This window comes from Manis pentadactyla, chromosome 7 (assembly GCF_030020395.1).
Source record: "Manis pentadactyla isolate mManPen7 chromosome 7, mManPen7.hap1, whole genome shotgun sequence".
NCBI lineage: Eukaryota > Metazoa > Chordata > Mammalia > Pholidota > Manidae > Manis > Manis pentadactyla.
Window position 1 is genome coordinate 26,300,342 of NC_080025.1, and position 24,568 is coordinate 26,324,909.

Here is a 24,568-nt window from a genome sequence, read left to right on the forward strand (position 1 = left end):
TGTGGCGTCCGTAGTGATTTTTCCTTTCTCGTTTCTGATTCTGTTGATGTGTGTTGACTCTCTTTTCCTCTTAATACGTCTGGCTAGAGGCTTATCTATTTTGTTTATTTTCTCGAAGAACCAGCTCTTGGTTTCGATGATTTTTTTCTATTGTTTTATTCTCCTCAATTTTATTTATTTATTCTCTGATCTTTATTATGTCCCTCCTTCTGCTGACCTTAGGCCTCATTTGTTCTTTTTCCAATTTCGATAATTGTGACATTAGACTATTCATTTGGGATTGTTCTTCCTTCTTTAAATATGCCTGGATTGCTATATACTTTCCTCTTAAGACTGCTTTTCTTGCATCCCACAGAAGTTGTGGCTTTGTGTGGTTGTTGTCATTTGTTTCCATATATTGCTGGATCTCCATTTTAATTTGGTCATTGATACATTGATTATTTAGAAGCATGTTGTTAAGCCTCCATGTGCTTGTGAGTCTTTTTGCTTTCTTTGTACAATTTATTTCTAGTTTTATACCTTTGTGGTCTGAGAAGTTGGTTGGTAGGATTTCATTCTTTTTTAATTTACTGAGGCTTTTTGTGGCCTAGTATGTGGTGTATTCTGGAGAATGTTCCATGTGCACTTGAGAAGAATGTGTATTCTGTTGCTTTTGGATGTAGAGTTCTATAGATGTCTCTTAGGTCCATCTGTTCTAGTGTGTTGTTCAGTGCCCCTGTGTCCTTACCTATTTTCTGTCTGGTGGAACTGTCCTTTGGGGTGAGTGGTGTGTTAACGTCTCCCAAAATGAATGCATTGCATTCTATTTCCTCCTTTAATTCTGTTAGTATTTGTTTCACATATATTGGTGCTCCTGTATTGGGTGCATATATGTTTATAATGGTTATATCCTCTTGGTGTACTGACCCCTTTATCATTATGTAATGTCCTTCTTTATCTCTTGTTACTTTCTTTGTTTTGAAGTCTATTTTGTCAGATACTAGTGTTGCAACACCTGCTTTTTTCTCCCTGTTGTTTGCATGAAATATCTTTTTCCATCCCTTGACTTTGAATCTGTGCATGTCTTTGGGTTTGAAGTGAGTAAGCTTGTAAGCAGCATACAGATGGGCCTTGCTTTTTTATCCATTCTATTACTCTGTGTCTTTTGATTGGCGCATTCAGTCCATATACATTTAGGGTGATTATTCAAAGATATGTACTTATTGCCATTGCAGGCTTTAGATTTGTGGTAACCAAAGGTTCAAGGTTAGCTTCTTTACTACCTTACTGTCTAACTTGACTTGCTTATTGAGCTATTATAAACCCAGTCTGATGATTATTCCTCTCCCTTCTTATTCTTCCTCCTCCATTCTTCATATGTTGGGTGTTTTGTTCTGTGCTCTATTTAGGAGTGCTCCCATCTAGAGCAGTCCCTCTAAGATACCCTGTAGAGGTGGTTTGTGGGAGACAAATTCCCTCAACTTTTGCTTTTCTGGGAACTGTTTAATCCCTCCTTCATATTTAAATGATAATCGTGCTGGATACAGTGTCCTTGGTTCAAGGCCCGTCTGTTTCATTGCATTAAATATACCATGCCATTCTCTTCTGGCCTGTAAGGTTTCTGTTGAGAAGTCTGATGATAGCCTGATGGGTTTTCCTTTGTAGGTGACCTTTATTCTCTCTCTGGCTGCCTTTAATACTCTGTCCTTGTCCTTGATCTTTGCCGTTTTAATTATTATGTGTCTTGGTGTTGTCCTCTTTGGGTCCCTTCTTTTGGGAGTTCTCTGTGCCTCTGTAGTCTGAGCAACTATTTTCTCCCCCAGTTTGGGGAAGTTCTCAGCAATTATTTCTTCAAAGATACTTTCTACCGCTTTTTCTCTCTCTTCTTCTTCTGGTACCCCTATAATGCAGGTATTGTTCCTTTTGGATTGGTCACACAGTTCTCTCAATATTGTTTCATTCCTGGAGATCCTTTTATCTCTCTCTGAGTCAGCTTCACTGTGTTCCTGTTCTTTGGTTCCTGTTCCATCAATGGCCTCTTGCATCTTATCCGTTCTGCTTATAAATCCTTCCAGAGATTGTTTCATTTCTGTAATCTCCGCCCGGATGTCATCCCTTAGCTCTTGTATATTTCTCTGCAGCTCTGTCTGCATGTTTATGATTTTTATTTTGAATTCTTTTTCAGGGAGACTCGTTAGGTCTGTCTCTGCAGATCCTCTCTCAGGGGTTGTCTGAACTATCTTGGAGTGAACTAAATTTTTTTGCCTTTTCATGGTGATAGTGTTGGCTATAGGTAGGTTGGGGGTAATCAGCTTGGAGAAGAAAGTCCTTTCCTGCTTGCTGGATGCCTTGCCCTTCTCCGCTGCCTGTGTCTGTTACCCGCACTCCTGGATCAGCCACTGGGTTAATATCCTAAGCTGCTGTGGGCAGGGTGTCCGTCAGAGCAGCGCAGAGCCTTGTGGGGAGTGGCATGCACGCCAGGTGTGCTCCTCCGCGATAGCGGTGCCCCTGCCGGGCAGCTGTTTCCCAGCAGCGACCTTTCTGTCTGGCCTGGGCGACTGTGTGTCGTGCTGGGATTCTGGTCGGCTGCTGGGTGCGCGGCTGCTCCCTCTGGTACCGCTGCAGGTGTGCATGTGCCTCTCCCATGCCGCTCTGGCTCTTCCGCCGCTGGTACACGCGGGCCACTCCCGGGCCGCTCGGTTGCCGCTGCTGCGGGCTCGCACGGTCCTCTCCCAGGCTCCTCTGGTGCCACTGCCACCAGTGCACGCGGGCCGCTCCCGGGCTGCTCGGTCGCCGCCGCAGCGTGATTGCATGAGCCACTCCCGGTCCCCTCTGGTGCCACTGGCGCACATGGGCTGCTCCCAATCCCCTTTGGTGCCACTGCCCCTGACGCTCGCTTCCACTCTTCCACTACTGGGCCGGTGTGTTGGGGTCCGCACCAGTTGGAGGAATGACTGGCAGGCTGCTTAGTGAGGGGCTTCAGAGCTGTGCTGCCGCCCAGAGGTTTAGGGCGCCTAAAGTTCCCCGGGATTCCCAGCTGCTGGCTTAGTGTGCCAGGACGACTTCGTCCAGCTGTGGGGTCCCTGTGTCTTTAAGACTTGTAAAAAGCACTCGCTTTTCTTTTGTCTCAGGAGTGCCGGTTGCAGGGACCTGTCCACAGGTTTTGCTTTTCCGTTTCTCTAACATCCAGCACCCCGTACACCTTGTGTCTGCGCTCTGGGTGCAGATTTCTAGAGCTGGTTGTTTAGCAGTCCTGGGCTTTCACTCCTTCCCCGTTCCGACTCCTTTCTTCCCGCCGGGTTCTGGGGTGGGGGAGCATTCGGGTCCTGCCTGGCTGCGGCTTGTATCTTACCCTCTTTGTGTATGTTGAGTTCTCGCAGATGTGGATGTATCCTGACTGTTGTACTGTATCCACTCGTGTCTCTATTAGGAATAGTTGTATTTATTGTATTTTCATAAATATGTATGTTTTTGGGAGGAGATTTCCACTGAACTGCTCATGCCGCCATCTTCCTGTGATCAAGATGAATCATCTTTTAACACAGTATTTTAAAAACTCAAAATGAATGGAAAAAAAATCCAAGATGAACAAAATGTCACTGATTTTCCTCTTTGCCTGAGGCTCCAGTGTGGTTCACCAAGCTCTTACTGCCCCTGTTTTTTTAGTTTTTTTAAATTCATTTATTTATTTACTTTTATTTTTTATTTTAGTGTCATTAATATGCAATTACATGAGCAACATTGTGGGTACTACATTCCCCCCATTATCAAGTCCCCCCACATACCCCATGGCAGTCACTGTCCATCAGTGTAGTAAGGTGTCTTCTGTGTGCTGTACTACCTTCCCCATGCCCACCCCCATACATTATGTGTGTTAATTATAATGCCCTCTTTTCCCCCTTATCCCTCCCTTCCCACCCATCCTTCCCAGTCCCATTACCTTTGGCAACTGTTAGTCCATTCTTGGGTTCTGTGAGTCTGCTGCTGCTTTGTTCCTTCAGTTTTTCCTTTGTTCTTAAACTCCACACATGAGTGAAATCATTTTGTTTTCTAGTCCATTAATGGTCTCTTGCATCTCGTCCATTCTGTTTTGAAGTCCTTCCAGAGCTTGTTTTATTTCTGAATTCTCCTTCCTTAGTTCTTGCATATTTCTCTGCAAGTCCATCAGCATGGTTATGACTTTTGTTTTGAATTCTTTTTCAGGTAGACTGGCTAAATCTATCTCCCCAGATTCCTTCTCAGGGGAAGATGTAGCAGATGCCGAAACTGTCTGGGTTAGTCTTGTCTGAATCATATTTTTTTGCCTTTTCATGTTGACAGGTGCTATTGACTGTCAGCTGGGAGGGCCAAAATTTTCACTTACTACTGGCCTTTCTTTACTGGGGCAACTGCGACCCCTAGTGGCTTGTGTTGGGTAATTGCGTGTAGAGTGGGTCTTTGAGTCTTGCCTGGCCGGGAGGGAGAAATTTCCCTTTCTGTGGGCGGAATTTGTCTCAGGCTGCTTCTCTGCTTTCGCAGCGCCCGGTGGGGTGATGGATGGGGGGGCTGCTTGACTGTTTGCCTCCGTGAGGGGTGTCAGAGCTGTTGCCCAGGGGGTTAGTGCACCCGGTTTTCCCTGTAATTTCCAGCTGCTGTACTGTGACCTGGGTTGTTTCCGTCAAGCTGTTAAGTCCCTGTCCCTTTAAGACTTTCAAAAAGCCCCCGCTTTTCTTTGTCACAGGGGCATCAGCTTCAGCACCCGCTCTGAGGTCTTACCCCCTGTTCTCCCAGTATCCAGGGCCCCCTGGGCATATACTGTGTCTGCGCTCTGGCCCGGATGGCTGGGGCTGGGTGTTCGGCAGTCCTGGGCTCCGTCTCCCTCCCGCTCTGCCTATTGTTCTCCCGCCGGGAGCTGGGGGGAGGGGCGCTCGGGTCCCGCAGGGCCGGGGCTTGTATCTTACCCCTTTCACCAGTCGCTGGGTTCTCGCTGGTGTAGCTGCAGTCTGGCCACTGTCCTGCGTCTTCTGGTCTCTCTTTTAGGGCTAGTTGTGTTTGTTGTATTTTCAAAAGTATATATGTTTTTGGGAGGAGATTCCCACTGTCCTACTCACGCCGCCATGTTGGCTCCGCCCCTCCATGAGTGAAATCATTTTGTGCTTGTCTTTCTTCACCTGGCTAATTTCACTGAGCATAATACCCTCCAGCTCCATCCATGTTGTTGCAAATGGTAGGATCTGTTTTCTTCTTATGGCTGAATAATTTTCTATTGTGTGTATGTACCAGATCTTCTTTATCCATTCATCTACTGATGGACACTTAGGTTGCTTCCATTTCTTGGCTATTGTAAATAGCACTGCAGTAAACATAGGGGTGCATGTGTCTTTTTGAGACTGGAAAACTGCCTTTTTAGGGTAAATTCCTAGGAGTGGAATTCCTGGGTCAAATGGTATTTCTATTTTACATTTTTTGAGGAACCTCCATACTTCTTTCCATAATGGTTGAACTAGTTTACATTCCCACCAGCAGTGTAGGAGGGTTCCCCTTTCTCCGTATCCTCGCCAGCATTTGTTGTTCCTATTCTTTTCTATGTTGGCCATCCTAACTGGCATGAGGTGATATCTCATTGTGGTTTTAATTTGCATTTCCCTGGTAATTAGTGATGTGGAACATTTTTTCATGTGCTTGTTGGCCATCTGAATTTCTTTGGAGAATTGTCTGTTCATATGCTCTGCCCATTTTTTAATAGGGTTATTTGCTCTTTGGGCATTGAGGCATATGAGTTCTTTATTTATTCTGGATGTTAACCCCTTGTCAGATATGTCATTTACAAAAATATTCCCCCATACCATAGGATGCCTTTCTGTTCTGTTTATAGTGTCCTTTGCTGTACAGAAGCTTTTTATAATGTAGTCCCATTTGTTCATTTTTTATTGTTTCCCTTGCCTGAGGAGATGTGTTCAGGAAAATGTTGCTCATGTTTATATTCAAGAGACTTTTGCGTATGTTTTCTTCTAAGAGTTTTATGGTTTCATGACTTACATTCAGGTCTTTGATCCATTTTGAGTTTACTTTTGTGTATGGGGTTAGACAATAATACAATTTCATTCTTTTATATATAGCCGGCAAGTTTTGCCATCACCAGCTGTTGAAGAGGCTGTCATTTCCCCATTGTATATCCATGGCTTCTTTATTGTATATTAACTGACCATATATGCTTGGATTTATACCTGGCCTCCCTAGTCTGTTCCATTGATCTATGGGCCTGTTCTTGTGCCAGTACCAAATTGTCTTGATTGCTGTGGCTTTGTATTAGAGCTTGAAGTCAGGGAGCATAATTCCCCCTGCTTTATTCTTCCTTCTCAGGATTGCTTTGGCTATTCGGGTTCTTTTGTGGTTCCATATGAATTTTAGAACTATTTGCTCTAGTTCATTGAAGAATGCTGTTCGTATTTTGGTAAGGACTGCATTGAATCTGTAGATTGCTTTAGGCAGGATGGCCATTTTGACAATATTAATTCTTCCTATCCATGAGCATGGGATGTGTATCCATTTATTGGTATTCTTTAATTTCTCTCATGAGTGTCTTGTAGTTTTCAGAGTATAGGTCTTTCACTTCCTTGGTTAGGTTTATTCCTAGGTATTTTATTCTTTTTGATGCAATTGTGAATGGAATTGTTTTCCTGATTTGTCTCTCTGCTAGTTCATCGTTAGTGTATAGGAATGCAACAGATTTCTGTGTATTAATTTTGTATCCTGCAACTTTGCTGAATTCAGATATTAATTCTAGTAGTTTTGGAGTGGAGTCTTTAAGGTTTTTTATGTACAATATCATGTCATCTGCAACCAGGGACAGTTTGACTTCTTCCTTACCAATCTGGATGCCTTTTATTTCTTTGTGTCACCTGAGTGCCATGGCTAAGACCTCCAGAACTATGTTGAATAAAAGTGGGGAGAGTGGGCATCCTTGTCTTGTTCCCGATCTTAAAGAAAAAGCTTTTAGCTTCTCGCTGTTAAGTATAATGCTGTCTGTGGGTTTGTCATATATGGCCTTTATTATGTTGAGGTATTTGCCCTGTATACCCATATTTTGCTTATCACAGATGGCTTTCCATTAATTCCGAGCTCTAGAATTATTGCATTAAAATATTATTCATCCTCAACTGCATTCAGCAATACCCATAAATCACACACAAACATGTGTTTAAAAATAATGCCCACCTGTGATCTAGTTAGCAGTAATGTTCTGATGTCAGCGCCTTGGTTTAGATGTTGGTATTGTAGTTGTAAGATGTCAACACAGTGAAATACCATGGGACAACTTCCCGTGAGTCCATGATTTATTTAAAAGTTCAAATTTTTGAAAATCAAGTACTGTATTGAGTGTTGAGCCCATGATAATGCCTCACTTGCCTCCCCTTGTCCTGTTCATGCTTGTTCTTCCATAACTGTTGTTCTCCAAATGATGGGGAATATCAGCAAGGATCCCATCTCCCTCCTTGAACTTGCAGATACTCAGCTTTCCTTTTGGGCTGGCCATTGAGACTGGCCTACAAACATACCCCCCCCCCCACCACGCCCTTGCTAATTCTGTCCTCAAACCAAACTCTTCATCTCTACTGGCCCCTTGTCTCTCAATAAACATCCTGTGGGCAGTGCTCGATCATGAGCAACAGTGGGATAAGCTTTTCTTTCTTGTTTTTTGACTAGCCCATTTCAATTTTGTAAAGGTTGCTCATGGGATAAACGAATAACTTCGTATCCCATTTTCAATTTTGATTATAAGTCAGGGTCTAGCATTCTAACAGGTACCTAGGAGGTTCCAGTGAGCAAGTCCAAGTAGAGAACCACCACCCTGAGCCAGTTCCTGACTTTGTGAGTGTTATAATCTTCTAGATCAGCACCACAGGGAACTTGTTTGAAAGGCCAATTCTCAGGCTCCACCACAGACCTATCAATCAGAAACCCTGGCGTGTCATCAGTCTGTGTTTGACAAGCCCTGCAGGTGATTCTGATATACACTGGGGTTTGAGAGCCAATGATCTTTAAAAAATACAGGATGCTGGGACCCAGCCAGAGGTTCTGACTTCATGGGTCTGAGTTAGACCCTGGTACAGTGAGAAGGTCTTCAGGTAACTCCAATGATTATGTGATGGCCAGCTGCTGCTCTCTCCTGATCTAGGTTGGATCACCTGCGTCTGTGTTCCTGGCTGTGCAGAAAATGTAGTTTCTAACTAGGATTCCCACCTGTCTTTAATAGTGCCCATTGTGTATATAATAAGAGCCTGTTTGCACATCCATAGGATGTTTGCTGGGGACAGAGCAGACTGGTCAGCCACAGGAGTCCTGGCCCAAGGGAGGGGTGCAGAGGAAACACCATTCTGTCCTCTCCTCCGTTCCTGGTATGTAATTGGTTGGGTGTCCACATGAGGACTCACCCACAGAGTTCCTCCCAGCTTTGGGGTGGGGGAGTGGAGCACGGCCAGGGAGAGTGGGGAGTGAGGGGAGATTGAGACCTACTGCTGTAAGAATAAGCCCCCTTTTAAGGCCCCCAACTTCTTGCCCCTGCCTTCCTTTGGTCTTAGCAAATTCATGGGGAACTTGCCCTGGGCAGGAAACCCTCTTCTTCCAGAGCAACACTGGTCTCCCGCATAGTTTTTCTTTAGGGGTTTCAGGGAAACCAAGGATCTTCCTCCAACAATAGTCTAATGAGTTAAGAGAAAATGAAATGTTTTCATGACAATGCCATTGCTCTAAGGAGGCTCCTTTGATTTTTATGAATTTTATTTTGCGTATTCCTTTTCTTTCTCCTCTGGACTCCTACAGAGTGACTAAACCTCACAAAGCTAATACAACAATTCACATTGACATAATTCATATCTCCTGGGGTTATCATTTATATTCCTGATAAAATGCTTAAATAATTTTCTCATTAAATTTAGGAGAACCCAGTCACCCTCTCAAGGGTCACTCCCCCATCTAGTGACATTGAATCAAACGTTCCAACCTTTCTGAATCTGGCCTAATGCAGATTATCTTAACATTTTCTCATCCAATAACGTATGTAACTCTACCAAATGTGAATCCTTGCTACAAGACAGCTTCCCTCTAAAAGCAAGATTATAATACAATTTTTACTTGTGCTTATTACTTAAGAGTCTGAAAGGTTTTTTAATACAAACTATATAAACATTAGATAGTCACTAAACACAATTTCATATATTACGAACAATACAGAAATATAAATAATAATGATATTCCTCCACTTCCCAAAGGTAATCAGCTCTAGAGTGGTGTGTGCCCTTTGGATGATTTCCTATACATTCATTCATGAATATCCAGTGTTTATTGATCACCTATGTATGCTGTGTCAAGCTGAGTGCTGGGGACACAATTGTGAATGAGACCAAGGCTGTTTTTAACCTCATGGATCTTACATAAATACAAACACAAACTCTCATACATAATTAGTTGAGTTATTAATAAAGAAACAAACTTGGCTCAGCTTTCTGTTCTTGTTATGGATTCACCAAGGAAGAGCAAATTAGCCTTCTCTGCCTGCTCCTGTCAGAGGGAAGGACGGTGGAGATGTAGTGTTCTCTCCCTGCACCTTCGCGCTCCACTTCCCCACCCAACCATTGCCAGCTCTTGTGTTTCAGACCCATTAGAGGGATGAGGGTGGGTTGTCCTGTAGAAGGATGCAAGGCCTAGTGGCGATTGGAGCAGCCTGACTGGGGAAAGGAGAGGAAGTGGAGAAGGGAGATTCCTCAGCTCTGAGAGGGAAGGGGGTTGGGGGCCGCAGAGGTAACAGGGACCAAGTCCTCCTGCGCACACCGCTCCACGGGGGCCTGATCCAAGGTGGCCTCGTGTGTCTACATTTGGGGACCTGCCACAAGGTCCCACTGCCCCAGCTGGGGATCAAAGGCACTAGCCTCTGAAATGGACCCTAGAGGCTGGGCACTGGATACCAGGCTGGGACCAGGGTGGCCTCAAGGACAGAGCTACTTCCTCAAATCCTCTGGACTGATAACCCACCAGGCTTGTGCACGGCCTTGAGCCAATAAGAACTACTGCTGCCATGCATCCCCCTGGTCAGGGAACACTGCAGGCTGCATGTGATTTGATTTTGGAAATAAGACCTCACACTTTCTGGATACAAGTGGTGCGAAGCAAACTTACACCCATCACACACTCCATACACACACATACACACTCACTTATGCTTATAAAATTCTTCAGTTTCATTTCTTAACTCCTAATTAAAGAGATTAAAACTGGCCTGGAAGCCTTTTCCTGCCAATGACAGGGTGTGTCACAGATCTAGCTGGAACTATGCAGCCTCAGTTGAAGTGTTTTGAATGTTGAAGTGGTGTGCTCAAAAATGAACAGATCTTATGCCCTTTATAAAGTCTGGACTTCAGGCTCATTTTTTATTTATGGCTGTATGAGGCAGCTAGGTGTGGTGAAAGGGCTTCCTGAAGATATAAATTTCCATAGTGCAAAGGGACTCCCAGGGTCCCTGTGGGGGTCACACTAATGGGGTTCGAGATGGGGTTTAACCCTCTCTTCCTCCGTTAAAGCACTTCTGCTTTAAAAAAACACAAAAATGACACAAAACCAACCAATGTTACTGGGGAATAACTTACACACCAAACCCGCACCCATTTGAAGCGTGAAGTTCAGTGAGCTCTGGCCAGTATAGACATCACCCCACAACTGACACATGGAACCACCTCCACAGCCTCTGAGACAGGCCGGGGCTCCCTCAGCCATGTGGCAGTCAGCGCTGACCCCGCTCCAGGCACCAGTGACCTGCTGCCTTTTACCTTTGACTGGTTTTGCTGTTTCTCAACTTCCATGTACTTGGCATCCTACAGTATATATTCTTTTGTGTTTGGTTTCTTTCACTCAGTGTAATTACTTTGAGGTTCATCCATGATCTGTGTGTATCAGTCACTTCATTTCTTTGTATTGCTGAGTTCCATTCCACTGTCTGGGTGCACCACCATTTACTTATTTATTCACCCGTCCATGGCTGTTTGGGGTGTTGCCAGTTTTTGTCAAATAGGAATAAAGCAAGGTGGCTCTGCACTCATGTTTCCCATACTTGAGTTTGTGTATCATTTCAGAGAAAAGGGCATTTGGCTTCTAAAAAAAGAAAGAAAAAAAGGAAGGAAGGAACCCGCTGGAGAAATAGAAAAAGCTTAGTCTTTGGAGTTACAACTGGGCTTGGAGGCTGTCTCTGCTTCCAGTTACATCAGCCTGAGCAACAACTACATTTTTTAATGTGTTGGTTCTCTTGTTTGTAAGATGAGCACACTACCACACAGGGTGATCGAGATGACCAAATTCAATGAGATCTCACGTGTAAAGTGCACAGCTGTTGTCCCAGAGTGTTATCTCTCTCCTGTCTTCCTGCCCAGGAGAGCGAAGGGCCAGCTGGAAAGCTCTCTGGCCTGTTTAGCTCAGCAGATCAGATGTACTTGAGTACTTTCTAGTCAGTGTCCCTCTGAGGCTGTCTGTGAGTTTAGATGATTTAGCCCAAGTGCGTATTGTCTGGTTCAAGCCATATTCCATGGACTTAAGGTAATTTCTAATCATGCTCTAAGTAACTCTTTTTGAATTGGTGAACTATTTAAAGCCCTGAAGTATTCTGGGTTATCGTTAGCTTTGCAGGGATGTTGGAGTAAATGAAGAGAATTTGAATCTGCTGCTGGATTAGTAATGGAAAGTTCCTATTCGCTGACTGTTGGAAATTTCTGGAGAACCCGGCTCATCAGACACTGGGGCAGAATTAATGGGAGAGGCAATGGCTTTGTCTAAGCCCCGTGCTGACTGTATTGTGCAATAGCACGTGGGAGTCAGGGAAATGGGCAGTGACTTGAAAGATCACGACCTGAAGTACCTGGAAAAACAGGAGCTCAGGAAGGCCATGTGGTACCTACTGAGGACAGACCCCTGGACCGTGTGGCAGCGTGGAGCCTTGGGACAGCTCCGCCTCAAGTTCTCACAAATCCCTTCGGGAGTGTGGTTTCTTCTCTGTAGTGCAGGGGTTGGACCACCATCTCTTCCAACTCTGGCATTCTACAGTTCCGGGATGCTGATTAATCCGTGGATGTTAGGTGTTGGGACATAGCCGCCTGTGTTCCTGGGGCTCATCGAGCCCCACGTGAAGTAGCTCTCACCGAAGTACACGCTGGGGGAATTTGTGAGGCAGAAAGACGAAAGTGATGAAGTTGGGGCCGGGTTGGGGGCGGGATGGAGGGAACAGTTGTTCAGTTTTTGACCTGCCATGTTCCAGGAAAAGGTAAGACATTATGTATACATTCTTGAAGGTATCTGGAACGCAAACCAGAGCTTAGATTCAGGAGGAGAGGTGGGATCATTGGCAAATCAGTTTCCACAGATACTCGTTGAGTCCATTGTAATTCATGAGGTGATTCATCCAAGTGATCCACACACATCCACTGAGCATCTCTTAAGTGTCAAGCAGTGCACTACGCACTGTGGGAGGCTACACAGCTAATTGTGTACAAGAAGTGCATTTGGGGATTCAAAGGACGGGGCATCAGGCGAGGCTTCATGAAGGAAGTGGCATTTGAATAGGCCTTGAAGAAAGACTGAGGTGTGGATGGAGGAAATTGGGTTGTGAAGGGCATTCTGGGGAAAGGAAATAGTGCGAATGTTACTAACGCACGGACCTGGAAAATTGGAGCGACTCTTATACCAGTAAGAAGCCTGATTGGAACTTGAACACCAGCTATGTATAAAGGAACAGTGGGAATGAAGCTTTGGGTGGATCGAGGTTATATTATGGGTGCTGAAGGCAAAGAGTTTCCTTAGTTTGGTGGATTGTGGGAGGGTACCAGGCTTCGAGCAGGTAAGCGTGGTGATCTGAGCCTAACCTCATAGGATGTGTCTGGCTATGCCAGACAGGACAGGTGCTGTTTGAGAGAAGAGCCAGATGAACATTTAAAACTCTTTTTTTGTTTTGTTTTTATTTTATTTATTTATTTTTTATTTTTTATTTTTTTAGATAATTATTTTTTATTGAAGGGTAGTTGACGCACAGTGTTACATTACATTAGTTTCAAGTGTACAACACAGTGATAAAACATTTATATACATAATTCTAGGTTCCAGCTATCACCCTACCAAGCTGTTACAATATCTTGACTATATTCCTTATGCTATACATTACATCCCGGTTACTTATTTATTTTACCATTGGAAGTCTGTCCTTTTTTTTTTTTTTTTTTTTGTGAGGGCATCTCTCATATTTATTGATCAAATGGTTGTTAACGACAATAAAATTCTGTATAGGGGAGTCAATACTCAATGCACAATCATTAATCCACCCCAAGCCTAATTTTCATCAGTCTCCAATCTTCTGAGGCATAACAAACAAGTTCTTACATGGAGAACAAATTCTTACATAATGAATAAGTTACATAGTGAACAGTACAAGGGCAGTCATCACAGAAACCTTCGGTTTTGCTCATGCATTATGAACTATAAACAGTCAGTTCAAATATGAATACTCATTTGGTTTTTATACTTGATTTATATGTGGATACCACATTTCTCTCTTTATTATTATTATTTTTAATAAAATGCTGAAGTGGTAGGTAGATACAAGATAAAGGTAGAAAACATAGTTTAGTGTTGTAAGAGAGCAAATGTAGATGATCAGGTGTGTGCCTGTAGACTATGTGTTAATCCAAGCTAGACAAGGGCAATAAAACATCCACGTATGCAGAAGATTTCTCTCAGAACGGGGGGGGTGAGGTTCTAAGCCTCACCTCTGTTGATCCCCAATTTCTCACCTGATGACCCCCCTGCGACTGTGCCTGTCTTAGGTTGTTCCTCCCTTGAGGAATCTTACCCGTCTCTGGCTAACCAGTCATCTTCCGGGGCCATACAGGGAAATGTAAAGTTGGTAAGTGAGAGAGAAGCCTTATTGTTTGAAATGGTTAGCTTTTTATTTCTTTGCATATTTATGCCCTGTAGCTTCTATGCCCAGCATTTGTCTTGAGGTATCTTTACCACTTGGAAGAATTATCATACTCGGTAAATTCGATATGAGGCACAAATTCTATTTAAGGGTTGTAATTAGGAAGGAAGAAGAAAAGCTATAGAAGTAGCAGACAGCAGAAAACCTGGGAAGATTGATTATTTCTTTGACATATCTTCTTGTAGAGTAACTTCAGCATGTATAGGTTTTAAGCTACTACTTAAATTGCGCACACACATTAACATAATAGGAGTATAGTTACATAACCAAAGCATACCTGTAATTACCAGCCATCTCCAGTGAAACCAAGAAAACCAGTTAGGCACCTTAGGCATTTGTGAAAACTTATCTATGATATGGTGGATATTGTCCAACTGAACTTGAACAGTCTGAGAGAAATCAGACAAATTAAAACAACCCATTCCTGGGGAATGTTCACATCCCTTATGTTCTTTTAACAGTAAATAGTCTGTAGTTGTAAGATTTCGGAGCGCTACAATTTGCACTTCTCCTAATTCTTGGTTGAGTTCCAACAGTATAGATCCAGTCAAATTTGTTGTTTTACTGTATGCACAGGCCAGCTTAGATATCTCCTTCCTCATTCCCATGGCAAGTCCAGGAACTGGTGGGATGAGTGCATCTACAGCTGTAGCAGTGCGTGGATCTTTGTTGGGGTTTTTTGATGATCATCTTCTGGCATGAGTCTTCCAGAGAGTGCTGATGTTGGAAGTTCTCTTTCATATCGTATCTTAGTTCATTTTCGGGGTAGCCCAATTAGGCTTTGATCTTCTGTATAAACGCAAACAGACCCTTTGCCTACACTTTTATATGCCCTTTATACCCTTGTGTAGAACTCATTGGAGGTTACCACACAGGAACTGCCCTTTTTTGTTTTGTTTTGTTTTGTTTTTGGTATCACTAATCTACACTTACATGACGAATATTATGTTTACTAGGCTCTCCCCTATACCAGGTCTCCCCCATAAACCCCTTTACAGTCACTGTCCATCAGCATAGCAAAATGTTGTAGAATCACTACTTACCTTCTCTGTGTTGTACAGCCCTCCCTTTTCTCCTACCCTCCCATGCATGTTAATCTTAATACCCCCCACTTCTCCCCCACCTTATCCCTCCCTACCCACCCATCCTCCCCAGCCCCTTTCCCTTTGGTACCTGTTTGTCCATTCTTGATATCTGTGATTCTGCTGCTGTTTTGTTCCTTCAGTTTTTCCTTTGTTCTTATACTCCACAGATAAGTGAAATCATTTGGTATTTCTCTTTCTCCGCTTGCCTTGTTTCACTGAACATAATACCCTCCAGCTCCATCCATGTTGCTGCAAATGATTGGATTTGCCCTTTTCTTATGGCTGAATAGTGTTCCATTGTGTATATGTACCACATCTTCTTTATCCATTCATCTACCGATGGACATTTAGGTTGCTTCCAGTTCTTGGCTATTGTAAATAGTGCTGCGATAAACATAGGTGTGCACTGATCTTTCTCATACTTGATTGCTGCATTCTTAGGGTAAATTCCTAGGAGTGCAATTCCTGTGTCAAATGGTAGGTCTATTTTGAGCATTTTGATATACCTCCATACTGCTTTCCACAATGGTTGAACTAACTTGCATTCCCACCAGCAGTGTAGGAAGGTTCCCCTTTCTCCACAGCCTCGCCAACATTTGTTGTTTTTTGTCTTTCGGATGGCAGCCATCCTTACTGGTGTGAGGTGATACCTCTTTGTAGTTTTAATTTGCATTTCTCTGATAATTAGCGATGTGGAGCATCTTTTCATGTGTCTGTTGGCCATCTGTATTTCTTTTTTGGAGAAGTGTCTGTTCAGTTCCTCTGCCCATTTTTTAATTGGGTTATTTGTTTTTTGTTTGTTGAGGCGTGTGAGCTCTTTATATATTCTGGACGTCAAGCCCTTATCGGATGTGTCATTTTCAAATATATTCTCCCATACTGTAGGGATCCTTTTTGTTCTATTGGTGGTGTCTTTTGCTGTACAGAAGCTTTTCAGCTTAATATAGTCCCACTTACTCATTTTTGCTGTTGTTTTCCTTGCCCGGGGAGATATGTTCAAGAAGAGGTCACTCATGTTTATGTCTAAGAGGTTTTTGCCTATGTTTTCTTCCAAGATTTAATGGTTTCATGACTTACATTCAGGTGTTTGATCTATTTTGAGTTTACTTTTGTATATGGGGTTAGACAATGGTCCAGTTTCATTCTCCTACATGTAGCTGTCCAGTTTTGCCAGCACCATCTGTTGAAGAGACTGTCATTTCACCATTGTATGTCCATGGCTTCTTTATCAAATATTAATTGACCATATATGTCTGGGTTAATGTCTGGATTCTCTAGTCTGTTCCATTGGTCTGTGGCTCTGCTCTTGTGCCAGTACCAAATTGTCTTGATTACTATGGCTTTATAGTAGAGCTTGAAGTTGGGGAGTGAGATCCCCCCTACTTTATTCTTCTTTCTCAGGATTGCTTTGGCTATTTGGGGTCTTTGGTGTTTCCATATGAATTTTTGAATTATTTGTTCCAGTTCATTGAAGAATGTTGCTGGTAGTTTCATAGGGATTGCATCAAATCTGTATATTGCTTTGGGCAGGATGGCCATTTTGACGATATTAATTCTTCCTAGCCACGAGCATGGGATGAGTTTCCATCTGTTAGTGTCCCCTTTAATTTCTCTTAAGAGTGACTTGTAGTTTTCAGAGTATAAGTCTTTCACTTCCTTGGTTAGGTTTATTCCTAGGTATTTTATTTTTTTTGATGCAATTGTGAATGGAGTTGTTTTCCTGATTTCTCTTTCTGTTGGTTCATTGTTAGTATATAGGAAAGCCACAGATTTCTGTGTGTTGATTTTGCATCCTGCAACTTTGCTGTATTCCGATATCAGTTCTAGTAGTTTTGGGGTGGAGTCTTTAGGGTTTTTTATGTACAGTATCATGTCATCTGCAAATAGTGACAGTTTAACTTCTTCTTTACCAATCTGGATTCCTTGTATTTCTTTGTTTTGTCTGATTGCCGTGGCTAGGACCTCCAGTACTATGTTAAATAACAGTGGAGAGAGAGGGCATCCCTGTCTAGTTCCCGATCTCAGAGGAAATGCTTTCAGCTTCTTGCTGTTCCATATAATGTTGGCTGTGGGTTTATCAGAGATGGCCTTTATTATGTTGAGGAACTTGCCCTCTATTCCCATTTTGCTGAGAGTTTTTATCATGAATGGATGTTGAACTTGTCAAATGCTTTTTCAGCATCTATGGAGATGATCATGTGGTTTTTGTCTTTCTTTTTGTTGATGTGGTGGATGATGTTGATGGACTTACAAATGTTGTACCATCCTTGCCTCCCTGGGATGAATCCCACTTGGTCATGGTGTGTGATCCTTTTGATGTATTTTTGAATTCGGTTTTCTAATATTTTGTTGAGTATTTTTGCATCTACGTTCATCAGGGATATTGGTCTGTAGTTTTCTTTTTTGGTGGGGTCTTTGCCTGGTTTTGGTATTAGGGTGATGTTAGCTTCATAGAATGAGTTTGGGAGTATCCCCTCCTCCTCTATTTTTTGGAAAACTTTAAGGAGAATGGGTATTATGTCTTCCCTGTGTGTCTGATAAAATTCCAAGGTAAATCCATCTGGCCCGGGGGTTTTGTTCTTTGGTAGTTTTTTTATTACTGCTTCAATTTCGTTGCTGGTAATTGGTCTGTTTAGATTTTCTGTTTCTTTCTGGGTCAGTCTTGGAAGGTTGTATTTTTCTAGGAAGTTGTCCATTTCTCCTAGGTTTCCCAGTTTGTTAGCATATAGGTTTTCATAGTACTCTCTAAGAATTCTTTGCATTTATGTGGGGTCCGTCGTGATTTTTCCTTTCTCGTTTCTGATACTGTTGATTTGTGTTGACTCTCTTTTCTTCTTAATAAGTCTGGCTAGAGGCTTATCTATTTTGTTTATTTTCTCGAAGAACCAGCTCTTGGTTTCATTGATTTTTGCTATTGTTTTATTCTTCTCAATTTTATTTATTTCTTCTCTGATCTTTATTATGTCCCTCCTTCTGCTGACCTTAGGCCTCATCTGTTCTTCTTTTTCCAATTTTGATAATTGTGACATTAGACCATTCATTTGGGATTGCTCTTCCTTTTTTAAATATGCCTGGATTGCTATATACTTTCCTCTTAAGACTGCTTTTGCTGTGTCCCACAGAAGTTGGGGCTTAGTGTTGTTGTTGTCATTTGTTTCCATATATTGCTGGATCTCCATTTTGATTTGGTCATTGATCCATTGATTATTTAGGAGCGTGTTGTTAAGCCTCCATGTGTTTGTGAGCCTCTTTGCTTTCTTTGTACAGTTTATTTCTAGTTTTATGCCTTTGTGGTCTGAAAAGTTGGTTGGTAGGATTTCAATCTTTTGGAATTTTCTGAGGCTCTTTTTGTGGCCTAGTATGTGGTCTATTCTGGAGAATGTTCCATGTGCACTTGAGAAGAATGTATATCCTGTTGCTTTTGGATGTAGAGTTCTATAGATGTCTATTAGGTCCATCTGCTCCACTGTGTTGTTCAGTGTTTCCGTGTCCTTACTTATTTTCTGCCCAGTGGATCTATCCTTTGGGGAGAGTGGTGTGTTGAAGTCTCCTAGAATGAATGCATTGCAGTCTTTATCCCCCTTTAGTTCTGTCAGTATTTGTTTCACATATGCTGGTGCTCCTGTGTTGGGTGCATATATATTTAGAATGGTTATATCCTCTTGTTTGACTGAGCCCTCTATCATTATGTAGTGTCCTTCTTTATCTCTTGTTACTTTCTTTGTTTTGAAGTCTGTCTGATATTAGTACTGCAACCTCTGCTTTCTTCTCACTGTTGTTTGCTTGAAATATGTTTTTCCATCCCTTGACTTTTAGTCTGTACATGTCTTTGGGTTTGAGGTGAGTTTCTTGTGAGCAGCATGTAGATGGGTCTTGCTTTTTTATCCATTCTGTTACTCTGTGTCTTTTGATTGGTGCATTCAACCCATTAACATTTAGGGTGACTAGTGGAAGATATGTACTTTTTGCCATTGCAGGCTTTAAATTCGTGGTTACCAAAGGTTCAAGGTTAGCCTCTTTAGTATCTTACTGTCCAGCTTAGCTCACTTATTGAGCTGTTATATACACTGTCTGGAGATTCTTTTCTTCTCTCCCTTCTTGTTCCTCCTCCTCGATTCTTCATATGTTGGGTGTTTTGTGCTGTGCTCTTTCTAGGAGTGCTTCCATCTAGAGCAGTCCCTGTAAGATGTTGTGTAGAGGTGGTTTGTGGAAAGCAAATTCCCTCAGCTTTTGTTTGTCTGGGAATTGTTTAATCCCACCGTCATATTTGAATGATAGTCTTGCTGGATACAGTATCCTTGGTTCAAGGCCCTTCTGTTTCATTGTATTAAATATATCATGACATTCTCTTCTGGCCTGTAGGGTTTCTGTCGAGAAGTCTGATGTTAGCCTGATGGGTTTTCCTTTATAGGTGACCTTTTTCTCTCTAGCTGCCTTTAAAACTCTGTCCTTGTCCTTGATCTTTGCCATTTTAATTATTATTTGTCTTGGTGGTGTCCTTCTTGGATCGTTTCTGTTGGGGGTTCTGTGTATTTCTGTGGTCTGTTCGATTATTTCCTCCCCCAGTTTGGGGATGTTTTCAGCAATTATTTCTTCTAAGATACTTTCAATCTCTTTTCCTCTCTCTTCTTCTTCTGGGACCCCTATAATACGGATATTGTTCCTTTTAGATTGGTCACACAGTTCTCTAAATATTGTTTCATTCCTGGAGATCCTTTTGTCTCTCTCTATGTCAGCTTCTATGCGTTCCTGTTCTCTGATTTCAATTCCATCAATGGCCTCTTGCATTCTATCCATTCTGCTTATAAACCCTTCCAGAGTTTGTTTCATTTCTGCGATCTCCTTTCTGGCATCTGTGATCTCCCTCCGGACTTCATCCCATTTCTCTTGTGTATTTCTCTGCATCTCTGTCAGCATGTTTATGATTCTTATTTTGAATTCTTTTTCAGGAAGACTGGTTAGGTCTGTCTCCTTCTCTGGTGTTGTCTCTGTGATCTTTGTCTGCCTGTAGCTTTGCCTTTTCATGGTGATAGGAATAGTCTGCAGAGCTGGGACGAGTGACGGCTGGAAGGACTTCCTTTCTTGTTGGTTTGTGGCCCTCCTCTCCTGGGAGAACAGCGACCTCTAGTGGCTTGTGCTGCGCAGCTGCGCGCAGACAGGGTTTCTGCTTCCTGCCCGGCTGCTATGGAGTTAATCTCCGCTGTTGCTGTGGGCGTGGCCTGGCTCGGGCAGCTACTCCAAAATGGTGGAGTCGCGTTGGAGCAGGAGCTGCTGGGAGGCTATTTATCTCCGTAAGGGGCCTCCCTGCTCCCTGCAGCCCAGGGGTTAGGGTGCCCAGAGATCCCCGGATTCCCTACCTCTGGATTAAGTGTCCCACCCTGCCCCTTTAAGACTTCCAAAAAGCACCCGCCAAAACAAAAACGATGACCACCAAAAAAAAAAAAAAAAAAAAAAAAGAAAAAGAAAAAGAAAAAAAATTTTAAATTAAAAAAAAAAAATGTGGCCGCTCGTTTTTCTTTATTCACCGGCGCCAGCCTCAGGCCTCTGCTCACCGGTCTTGCTGCCCTGTTTCCTTAGTATTGGGGTCCCTGTCCCTTTAAGACTACCAAAAAGCGCTTGCCAAAAAAAAAAAAAATGGGCACTCGCTTTTCTTGTGTCCTCCTGCGCCAGGCCACCGGTGCCCGCTCACTGTTCTTGCTGCCCTGTTTCCCTAGTATTGTGGTCCCTATCCCTTTAAGACTTCCAAAAAGCGCTTGCCGAAACAAAACAGCAAAAAAGAAAAAAAAAAAGTGGTCGCGCACTTTTCTTATGTCCTCCGGCACCCGGCCTCCCGTGCCCGCTCACTGTTCTTGCTGCCCTGTTTTCCTAGTATCGAGGGCCCTGCACTCTGGCCCGGATGGCTGGGGCTGGGTGTTCGGCAGTCCTGGGCTCCGTCTCCCTCCCGCTCTGCCTGCTCTTCTCCAGCCGGGAGCTGGGGTGATGGGCGCTCGGCTCCCGCCAGGCCGGGGCTTGTATCTTACCCCCTTCGTGAGGCGCTGGGTTCTCGCAGGTGCGGATGTGGTCTGGATATTGTCCTGTGTCCTCTGGTCTTTATTCTGGGAAGGGTTGTCTTTGTTATATTTTCATAGATATATGTGGTTTTGGGAGGAGATTTCCGCTGCTCTACTCACGCCGCCATCTTCCGCCCCCTCTCTGAAACATTTTTTATTGAAATTTAGTTGAGATACTATATTATATTAGTTTCAGGTAACAACATAGTAATTCAATAATTATATACTCCATGAGGTGCTTATCATGATAAGTGTAGTTATCTGTCACCATACAAAGATGTTACAATATTATTGGTCATATTCCCTGTGCTCTACTTTTCACCTCTGTGACTATTTCATAACTGGAAGTTTGTCCTTCTTTATCCCCTTCAACTGTTTTGCCTGTCCCCCACCCCCTCCCCTATGGTAACCAGCGGCCCGTTTTCTGTGCTCCTGAATCCATTTATGATTTGTTTGTTAATTTTGTTTTTTAGATTATATGGTATTTGTCTTTCTCTGTTTGACTTATTTCACTTAGCATAATGCCCTCCAAGTTCACCTCTATGGTCACAAAGGGCAAGATTTCATGAGAGTCAGCTCAGTTTCTAAGTTGTAAGCTAGGGCGAGCCCAGAGGGAGCACAGGCTGAGGGGAGGGAAAGAAGGTCTGGGTTTGATCTTAGAGTGTCAGGGCCGAAGTAGAAGGCTAAGCAGCTGGAGACTGCAGAGGTCCGCTGCCTGTTCCTGGGCCCGGAAGCTAGTGAGTGAAGCAGGAGAGAAGGCGGAGGGAATTTTTTCTGTGATCTGCAAAGCCTTTCCCACGTCCCATCAAATTCAACAAAACGTAGGGTGATGGTCTAGTGGCAAGAGCTGTGGATTTGGGACCCTGGCTCAGCTCTGAGACCTCAGTTTTTCCATCAGGAAAGTGAAGTGTTTACTAGGAAGACCAATGAGTTAAAATATAGAGAAGTACTAGTGCTTAATTCCAACCAGCTGAGTCAGAGCCATAACACGCTTCACAAATGCATGCATGGAGTCCCTTCTTGCAAAATCAGATCATGTTTTCAGTGATATCATCTGGCTTGCAAAACACAGGGAAACTGCAATGGCCCAAATCATGTCACAGGTGGTGTTATAAAATAGCATCACCATGCTGTGATGTCACCAGGAAAGCAGCCAGAGGGTTAGAATCCAAAAAAGGGACATTTTTGGTTTAGAACCAAAGTAAGTTCATTCTGAAACCAGAAATTTAGGCTTTTTGACCTTTCCCACCTTTTAACCTCCTGTTTTCGATTCCAAATGTTCTTTTCCCCACTCCACAAATCGTGTCCTTTCAACAGTTTCCTTGCCATGATATGGCGAGAAGAGGGAGAGGTGCAGTGATGGTGAGCTGATGTTTGCACAGGGCTTGGGATGTCTGGGCTGGAACATGCTACACAAACACAGGGTATCACTTCTAAGCTGCTGCCTGGAGAGGGGAGAGACAGAGAGGCGAGGTCTCCTGATGTTCTGGGCCAGCAGCAGGGGGTAGGTCAGAGGAAGAGGAAACAACCAGGAGGCAGAGCCATGGGGGCTGAGGCTCTGAACCATCCCGAGAGGAGGCTGCCCACGTTTCCCGGACTGTACTGGAGGGCAGTAAAGCCCCCTTAGTAATTCAGATATAAAGATAAAGACATTTTTGCAAATAAGTCATAGCCAGGAAGGCTTGCAGGAGGTAAGCAGGGATCCTGGTGGCACTGTCCTGTGAGTGCAGATTCCTGCAGAGAATCTCAGAGCCCACATGACAGGCACCTTAGGGAGAGCCAGACCTTCTGTCTCATGCCCATGCAGGTTTTTTGTTTTTTGGTATAATTAATCTACTATTACATGAGGAACATTATGTTTACTAGACTCCCCCATCACCAAGTCCCCCCACAAACCCCATTACAGTCATTGCCTCTGGATACCAGGCCGAGGCGTTTGGAGTTAGTTCTCTGTGAAAGAGGGAGCAGGGAGTGTGTTTTAAGGCAAAATGACACAATCAGAAAAAAGCATAGTAAGATGCTGTAGAATCACTACTTGTCTTCTCTATGTTGCACAGCCCTCCCGTGCCCTCCCCCACATTATACATGCTATACATGCTATTCGTAATGCCCCCTTTCTTTCCCCCCACCCTTGTCCCTCCCTTCCCACCCATCCCATGCAGGTTTTGACGTGGAATGTTGCAAGCCACCACAAGAACTGCTGTGCAGGGAAGGGGGCGACCTCCCAGACCTGACCCTAGGGCAAAGGAAGGCAGCCCAGCACCCTATATTCTCCGGACAGTCCTCCTGGGCAAAGACTTACCTGCCTCATCAGCCAAGCCCCGCAGCCCAGGTTATGTCCCCCACAGCTCCAGACCCCTTTGTGACAGGCATAGGAAGTTCTGAGATTTTTTTTTAAAAGAGGTTTGTCTAAATTAAAAGCTCCTGATGGATGCTTCTCTTTCCCTAGCCCTTAAGGGAGTGACTTTTCAAGAAGATTCTAAGCGGACCTCCTCCAATTCCACCAGCACTTCCTGAGTGTCTGCTGCATGCAAATGCCCTGCCAGGCCTGGTGAGCAAGACCCAGAGTGAGGGCTCTGGGTGAGGATGGTGACCTGGTGAAGGAGGCAGATGCATATGGAAGTGGCAAGCACCAGGCAGACAGGCACGTGGAGGATGAAGAGGGAGTGCGACACAGGCTGGCGTGGCCTTGGCCCTTCCAGGACAGGCGGCAGTTGGCCAGGGGCCACGGGGTGGCCAGGGCCGCGCCCCCCCAGAGCAGGATGCTCGTAGGGCCCGTGCGGAGGTGGACTGAGCCTGTGCGGTTGGATGGGTCCTGGGCAGGGTGGGGGGCAAGGGGGGAGAGCAGCAGCTCTGGATACCAGGCCGAGGCGTTTGGAGTTAGTTTTCTGTGAAAGAGGGAGCAGGGAGTATGTTTTAAGGCAAGATGACACTATCAGAAAAAAGTCAGTATGGAGCCGGAGCCAGTGAGGAGGCTATGCTGGGAGCCTGGGAGAGCCCTGCGGCCTGAGCCAGGGGCTGGACTCCCAATCACCCTCGTTCTCAGGCGAGTCCCAGGGCGCTGCAGAGCCGAAGGGCAGGTCCCACAGCTCTCTGCATGCCAAGGACGATGCTGGAGCCAATCACCATCCGAGGGATGCGTGTGTGCGACAACCACGACGTCTCTCACGGTTCCACCCTTCTCTGGATACAACCTGGGTCTGCAGTCACCACCCTTTCTACTAGATGCTGGAGTGAAGAGGCCAAGAGAGACCAGAGACAAAGGCAGACCAATGTGGGGTGGGGTAAGTCACCACTCTGCCAGCCACCTGACCGTGCATGGGTGAGCGCTCAAGGTTAACGAGTGTGTATTGCCTACTGTGCTGGTCATGCTGTTGTGCCCCCCACCCCCATCTCTGATCTGCCCTGCTCTATGTTCAGGGGCATCCTTGCCCTCTGCTTTAGAGCTGGGCTTGACCTGCTTC

The 24,568-nt window shown here is 44.2% G+C and overlaps 2 protein-coding genes across 5 annotated transcripts in view; both read left to right on the top strand.

Annotated features, from left to right (window-relative positions):
- LOC118935650 (forkhead box protein O3B-like) overlaps positions 1 to 24,568 on the top strand; it is a 217,255-nt gene that overhangs the window by 27,486 nt on the left and 165,201 nt on the right. The window contains exons 2-3 of one of the 4 annotated variants that reach the window (XM_057505005.1): positions 8,259 to 8,357; positions 23,267 to 23,907. The exons of 2 other annotated variants lie outside the window; for them this stretch is intronic. The gene's annotated coding sequence lies outside the window, so the exon portion shown is untranslated. Of the gene's footprint in view, positions 1 to 8,258; positions 8,358 to 23,266; positions 23,908 to 24,568 lie in introns of those variants that run through there. One more of the 4 variants, XM_057505003.1, reaches the window with a different exon arrangement.
- Positions 23,964 to 24,568, top strand: part of LOC130684337 (contactin-associated protein-like 5) — a 122,834-nt gene continuing 122,229 nt past the window's right edge. The window contains exon 1 of the mRNA XM_057504952.1: positions 23,964 to 24,426. The gene's annotated coding sequence lies outside the window, so the exon portion shown is untranslated. The remainder of the gene's footprint in view (positions 24,427 to 24,568) is intronic.